Source organism: Ochlerotatus camptorhynchus, unplaced genomic scaffold (assembly GCF_037179485.1).
Source record: "Ochlerotatus camptorhynchus isolate MF236.1 unplaced genomic scaffold, CSIRO-AGI_Acam_v1.1 ptg000132l, whole genome shotgun sequence".
Lineage (NCBI taxonomy): Eukaryota > Metazoa > Arthropoda > Insecta > Diptera > Culicidae > Ochlerotatus > Ochlerotatus camptorhynchus.
This window is the reverse complement of record NW_027040622.1, coordinates 1-7,828: the sequence shown is the minus strand read 5'-3', so window position 1 is coordinate 7,828 and position 7,828 is coordinate 1.

Sequence of the window (7,828 nt, the reverse complement as noted above, 5' to 3'; positions counted from 1 at the left end):
TTAATTCTAATGGGACAAAAGGTCGAAGGGACTAAAGATCGATGAGCTAAATAATTAAAGGGTTTTGTGTCCTAGACACGGCTGCAGGATCAAGCAGAATGATGTGCAACCAAGTGGTATTCGTTTATGATGACTGGGTTTGGGGAAAACGTTTATTTCATGAAAACAGTGATACAATTATCATTTGCAAATTTTTCAAATGTTTTTTGATTGAAAATTGAAAAAGTATTTATTTCAGCAGATTCATTAAGTAATATCCTATCGATTGGCGTATTTGGATTCAAATTTCATCTATAAATGACAAAGTTACAAGCGTTCAAAACCTAACACTATTTCACCACACATATTTTTTTGATTTGTACCCCAGTATAGTAGTTTTACGTCGAAAAAAAAAATCCTCTGGACATATTCAGAAAGCCCCGTGAACTTGGAAGACCTCTAAAATTGACCTGACAATCCTCTGTACTAGTCCTAGAAGTTCTATGGACTTCTGCTGGGAATCCTTTGAAATTTTTCCTGTGCTCTTTTGCTGGAGGCCCTTTGGACCTTTAATGATGGTTATTTAAACCGGTTCTGGAAAAGCTTTGGCCAAGCCCTCTTGGCTTGTCCAGAAAGCCTCCTAGAATTGTCCTGGATTTGTATTTGAATTTATTTTAAAGCATTTTAGAGTTGTTCTGGAAGTCCTCTGGACAAGCCCTACAAGTTCGCTTAATTATGTGTGCGTGACGCTGAGAACATATTATTAGAAGCGCAAACGATGCTTTTTCAAAGGGACGTATCACCTTTTGTAAGCAATGTATTTGATCGACGATTCGGCGTAACTGGTAGCTCACATACGCATGCTAAAGCTACAATCAGATAGGGGAAATTTCCCCTACCTGCTAGTGATATTAATAATCGTGTGCGAGCTACCAGTTACGCCAAATCGACGATTAAATGCATTGTATACAAAAGCTGATACGTCCCTTTGAAAGAGTAATCGAGAATTGTTTTTCACATAGTCACAGATTCTGTGTCCTAATATTGTTATCCAAGCAAGGACGTAGATTTATTTTCGTTTCAAATTTAACTCATAAAAAAATCTGCACATCGTTGTCACTGACAATTGACATGGTTTGCTTTGACGATAACTGTTAGCTCAAAAGAACGACCAGTTCACTAGTCCTGTTTTGATTGTTTATCATTGGCGTTGACGGTGACTCTGTAGCTCTTTACTCCGATGGTAAAATCCATAAGCAAACGTCAGACTGTGCGTGAAACATGGCGGACTTCGTACTATCCTTTCACTCCACCGAATAATCCCATATGAAACTGTAAAACTTTTCTAGAAGAGACGATTTTCCGACGGTGCCGTCAACGCCAATAGAGTTCTCCAGATGCACAAAGGTGTGCGTGAGACCGCGCGCTACCTTTTTAAGTAGTTGTGATATCGCGATACCTTTTTGTTTCTTCTTCTTCTTCGTTTTTACGTATGGATGTTGGATTTTAGTGTTCGTGAGATTGCACTTGGAGATCTCTATTGGCTTGACGCATGTATGTATGTATAGGTGTCAACGAAAATGCGCATGCTTTGTTATGACGTTCACATCCCACTGAATGGTTGATGCCAGAGACGATGTTAAACAAGAGACGCGCGAAGACTGAAGCCAAAAGTTCCAATCGAACCGTCAAACGCGGTTCCAATCGAGCAATGTAAACAAACACGAGCGCTTTACGAAGAAAAGCGTGGGCAGTATTGAGATTGGGGTTGAATGTAATTGTTGATGTTGGTTGTCTTCAGGAAGGACATTTTCAGCCAGACGCTGGTTAACTGTTGAGATTTTAATAATTAAGGCCCAAACGCAATGTGGGCGGAAGCGGAACGGAAACGGAAAGTTTGACAGTTGTCACTAATGACATCAAGTTGCCTAACCGAAGTCGATGTGGATCTAACTAGTTTTCAATCCGACAAGTAAGCTTACTCAGATGGGGCTTTTCTGCTGCCGTTGCCGTTCCGCTTCCGCCGTCATTGCGCTTGGGCCTTTATAATTAAGTTTGCGTATGAAAAGTGAAATTGGACAGGGAATATTATTGTTATTCACCAGCTGTATTCTCGTTATGTTCTCAAGAAATATTTGCTCCAGCACAACGAAATACATCTACACAGGCTCTGTAACAAAGATCGGTGTAATTTTTCAAGATAGTAAAATCTGTGAAAGACTTGAAAAGAGCGATTTCACTCATACATGATAGGAAGCTACAATCGCAAATTGAATAATTTTGTTCAACGCTCTGTAGAATATACCCTCCAATGTAGTTTATTTGGTTTCACTCAGTGTTGTCAAAAATTGAGTCTTCAAATACTTCCATTGAATAGCGATACTACCGTTACGGTTAGAAAAAAAGTATTCATTTTACCGTGATGCTGAAGCAGGTGACAGTCGCTCAAATTAAAAGTCACTTGAATTAAACACAAAAATACGGGTTGCCAAACCTTGCAAAAAAAATTAGTTGGCCGTGCAACCAGATTTACTTTTATTCTCTCCGCGCGTCTCTTATATAAATAACATCGTCTCTGGTTGATGCAAACGATGGAAAATAAATGCATTTTTTAGGCATTCTAAAATTGAGACACACCTAGGTAGTAGTAATCATAGTGATGGATAGAATTCCATGGAAAATTACAACTGAATTTTAAGGAAAATTTCAGCAAAAATTTTGAGAATTCAAGTTAAATTTTAAAATTGTTCTGATTATAATTTCAAAGAAATTTTGATGAGTTTACCAACAATTTCTTACAAAATATCAAAGGCATCCTGGCAGGAGTTCCAATTGATTTCTGATAACTATTCAAGGGTAATCTGAATTTGATGATTCTAATTCTAAAGTGAACTCCAATACTGAAATCAGAATTAGACTAAAATGGATATCACGATATTCAGAATCCAAATAAGCCCCGCCTGGTTTAAAAACCGGAAGCTAGATTTAATAAATTTAGAACGGGGTGTCATTTTCACCCTCGCTGACTCCTTTATTGCTAAAAATATCCTCCTTTTGATCAAAGCTTGAAGTGAAATATCCTCCTTCTATTTTGTTTTATATGGTAACCCTAGCTGTGCGTGTATGATTTATGGGCACTGGAGGGCGCCACACTGAGTGTACAATAGCAATAAACCAGTCAAATATTAGCTTCTACTATGAGAACATCCAAAGAGCAAGAAGTCATCGCATATTTACGTGTAGGACGAGTCTCAATCAATCACCCTTTCACCGTTGTTGGAGTCGAGAGTAGCTTAGTTTGCATGCTTGTCTGCTCGGCTAGACTTTTGCATTAATTCCACCACCTCTTGTAAAAATGAATGACTTACTGCATGCAGGGTGCGCAGAGTTGCACTTCCATGCGTCTATAGTCTATGTTCACACTACCCGAGCAGAAGAAAATAACTTATGAATAGCAAATGCAGGTACGATAACAGCATACCTGGCATACTAAATATGGTCCTGACATAAGAGGTAGAATACCAAAAATAATACCTCATAAATGTTCTTCGAATAACGGCCTCCCTTAGCTCAGTCGATAAAGGCGCAGCTACAAAGCTGGGTGCGATTCCCGGTTCGGTCAAGGAATTTTTCGGGTTGGAAAATTTCTCGACTTCCCTGGGCATAGAAGTATTATTGGACTTGCTTGCCACACAATCATATCAATGCAAAAATGGTACAGGCATCGAAAGCTCTCAATTAATAACTGTGGAAGTGCATCTATAGAACAGAACACTAAGTTGAGAGCACGCAATAAACCAATATGCGATATGCAATAAGCTTGAAATGCGAAGAAAAAAAAATAATTTAGTTATTATAATAACGCTTTTTTGATGCCAGAACACCTTAATTTGTAATTTTAATACCAATTCAATAACTCTTTTAGGTGTTAACGTCTAAAAACCGAAAGATCAGCGTACCAAAATAAAATATCATACCACATTAAGATATTCGTACGTTATCGGTTAGTTATCGGTTCTTGCTCGGGTATCGACCGAAATGTGCGTAGGCCGCGAGTCACGTGTATTTATTGTATGCTCAGGCACACGCTCCCCAGTTAGTCGCTATCGTCGGTGATAGTGGTAATTATTGTAGGGCACTCACATGATCTACACCACAGCAAATATATGGTAGCGGCACCTAAATTTGAATCAAGTTCCTAAAACTTCAACCACTACTGAAAATAATGTCCATCAGTTTCCCATTAAATTTCCCAATTAATATAATAGGTGAATGAAGTTTCAATCAGTTGAAGAAAGATTTGGAGTCCTCACCCTATGTCACCATTCAGTTTGATCACCTTTGGCGCACTTGACCGAGTCCGGGCAATGTAAGATCAACGTCGTGTGACTGCCTCTCAAAGGGACAGGTTTATTAAGGTAAAGGGAACATTTTATCTACAACAGCTGGTTGAAATACAACTCGATACACTTTTGCTTTCGTTGCATATTTACCTACGTAGGTTGCCAAAGCTCGTGAAATTACTAAACACGTTGGCGTTGGCGCATATATTGTCTCTCTAACTGACGTGCGGCTGTCGATAAATTTCGCTAGCTGCTGATTGTCGTTGTCACCGTGAAGTAAATGACGGTGGTGACGTAAAAGCAGCCATGTGTACTCGTTTATCCAGTTGGTCGGTACGTTTGACACAATTCATGCCTGCTCGATAAAAGGGAAAATGAAATCTATTATTGTAACGGAAATGACGGAAAATAACATTGTCTGTTTTATTGTGGATGGTGAAAAAATTTGCATATTTGGCTGCTACGATAAAGTCAATAACCCCTGCGTATAAATTGTTGAAAATTCGGGTTCTGCAGGAGACTAACAAAGAAGAATGTATTTATCAAACAAGTTGAATGTTTGCAGATAGGTTATAATAATTGTTGATTTTCACCACACGAGTGTCAACATACTTTAACGGAATCCAGTACGAAATACGAGAGACCAAAAAAATCATAAGCTAAAATTTCAGGTCTTAAGCATTAAAATTAAAATCGTCCATCTGTCACGAAGTCTGCGCTGGATGTTTTTGCAACTCGGTTAAGGATCAGCATCGATAAATTGGTTTATTTATGGGTAATTGCATATTCGAAATCTGAATTTAAAAAGAAACCGAAATCCAAAATATCATCAATTTTGGAACACTTGACTTACTTGACTTGGAATACATTATTTACATTTACATACATTGGCATTTGTTCAAACACTCGCTGACGTACATATTCAGCTGTTATAAAGATAATTACTCTTCAGCTCACCAGTGCAAATCACCTGCCCGACCAAATAGTTTTCTAGAAAATTGCATCTATTTTTTTTGCCTAAGCTCTATTCCGGTTGTCGCATAAAATTCTTGACCAGGAAGCTGTTTAAAATCAGCCTTCAATCATTTGAATTTAACAAATGCGCGTGCAGAATTATGAGATGTTGGTTCTCTTGTTTGGTAGCCATCTTAAAAACTGAATGCAAAATTTCAAAACCACATTTTCGAAAATCAACTATATTTGAGTTGACTACTTTTTGATCATTCTACCCCTTATGTTCTTCAACTTAGTTATAACTGAGTTAACTTCAAGCATATTTACAGAATTTTTTATATCTATCTCTTAACATTCTCATTTTAGAGAAACTTTTCAGGGCGTACCTTAAATATTTAATTTTTCAGTTCTAAATCTTTTGTTTCAAATTTCCAAAGAAAATCTTCGCCAAGGCACGTTTAGAACTTGTTAAAGTACATATTTTTGCCGAATAAAGTAAATCGATATCTCTTAAAGATCGCACGATATTCATTTAAAAATACGCCATTTTCAAATGTTCATTACTCAGCAAGGAACAAATTCACAACAAAAAATCAAGTTAGAATTTAAAAAGGCACAACTTGCAACAGGACAGCATTTCGAAAAAAAAATTGGGATATTTTTTTTTTTTCCTTTGGTTTGTTTTTTCCGTCGATCTTGTTTTCCGTGCTGAGCACCAATGCTACCGACGTGCCAGGAAGACAGCTCCCACACCTGGACCCTACCTATCGACCCATCAACTCATGAACCGGGGACCAACGGCTTTACTTCCCATCCGAAGGAAGGCGCGATCAGAGATGTTATGCCTCAGAACATCCCGGCGGCGCCGACTGGGATTGAACCCAGGCCTGCTCGGGTGAAAGGTAATCACGCTTACCACTACACCAAATTTGGATATACAGGGTGTTTGGTTCCGGGTTTTACATATTTTCAGGGTAGATAGGGCTCCTAAAGATATGAAAAAATCCCCATGAAACATAGGGTCGGAAATGACTGCTAAGTGAGTTATTCAACATTTTATGTTTTTTTGTTTTGCCAACTTTGGTTAGCTATATTTTTTTAATCTTAATGTAGTTTTCTGATTTCAACATACCAAATGAAAGATTAAAGTCTTAGCTATCAATACTCTATGAAAGATAACTCGATTAAAGTTAATTATCATACATTAAAATTGAAAAGTATGTTGAAAGCACCAAAAAAACTGTTAAAATTTCATACATTTTAGTGTTTTTGAGTTGAAAATTTTCATTTCTGTTGATTTAGTTGTTCTACAAAACATTTTCCATGCAGTTCCCTAGATTTGTGTCTTTGGTAGTAACCTTGTAGGCTTTATGGTTTCTTCGTAATTATTGATTTAAAACAGCGATAAAAACTTGTGACGTTTTCATAAAATGCGCTATAGTCACCCTATTCGTTCGTACGTTCGGCTGTTGCAGTGGACTACGCACATGAAAATTTGGTAGAATGTTATTGTAAATGTTTAGCTACATTCTTAACTTTTGATTACCGCACATCTCCTGCGCCGAAAGAAAACATAACTGCGGAGATGTTTCGCGGTATCGAATATTGCTCAGTCTCAGCAGAAAACACAACGAGAGACACCGAATCAGCGAATTCTGAGAGCGGAAGGGAGAGAAGTAGGTAGGTGGTAATAAGTCGATGTCCTTTTTATTTCATAGCACTCGCAGCTCAGCTGCGGTGCTATTTCGATGGAGGACTGTGGAGCTCCGCTGTTTCTGTGTACACACTTAGATTTTTTTTACAGGAGTTAGTATTTTTACTGGATTTTTGGATTACTGACTCGGTTAAAATTCAAATGACTGTTATTCGTAAAGATTGGATAAAATCGAAAATTTTTATTTTTCATCATTACACGGGGTTAACAGAAGTTAGTCTGTAAATTTTCGTAACACGTTTTCTCAACTTTGAATTTTTCACAGATTTTTTAAATTTTACCGCAATTCAAAAACTCGGTAAAAATTACTGACTCGATAAGTGTGTACTGATGTATGGTTGGTGAAGAGGCTAGCATGTGGAGGGTATTCTCGAGCTAGTGAATGCCACCCATCCCCACTTATAATTCAGTAATACACTATTTATTCATTTCTGGTTGATATGTTTACAAAGTTTGCAAACAGACTTCAGATAACTGTTCAAAATTCAAGTTTTTTTTTTAACGGAATCATGAACAAAAAACCAAAGACCACTATGACAAACGCGATAGGTCTGAAGGGATCTTTACATAGAAATTGTTTTAAGGTGATACGATCCAGAACCTCGGGCTTTGGTTCCACTTCGCTTTTTCCAGGAGTCCATTATCTGCTACCGGAAAACATACAATAACAAAACTGTGATGATAATTTAATGCCTCAAATCGCAATAGTGCCCGAGATTAACTCCCTAGAAAACTCGAAGTGGCAGTGAAAGTGCCTGTGGACGCTGAATCGTATCACCTTAAGAACTCAGTATGTTCCATTCCCAGGTTGGAAATTTTCTCAACTTCCCTGGGCATA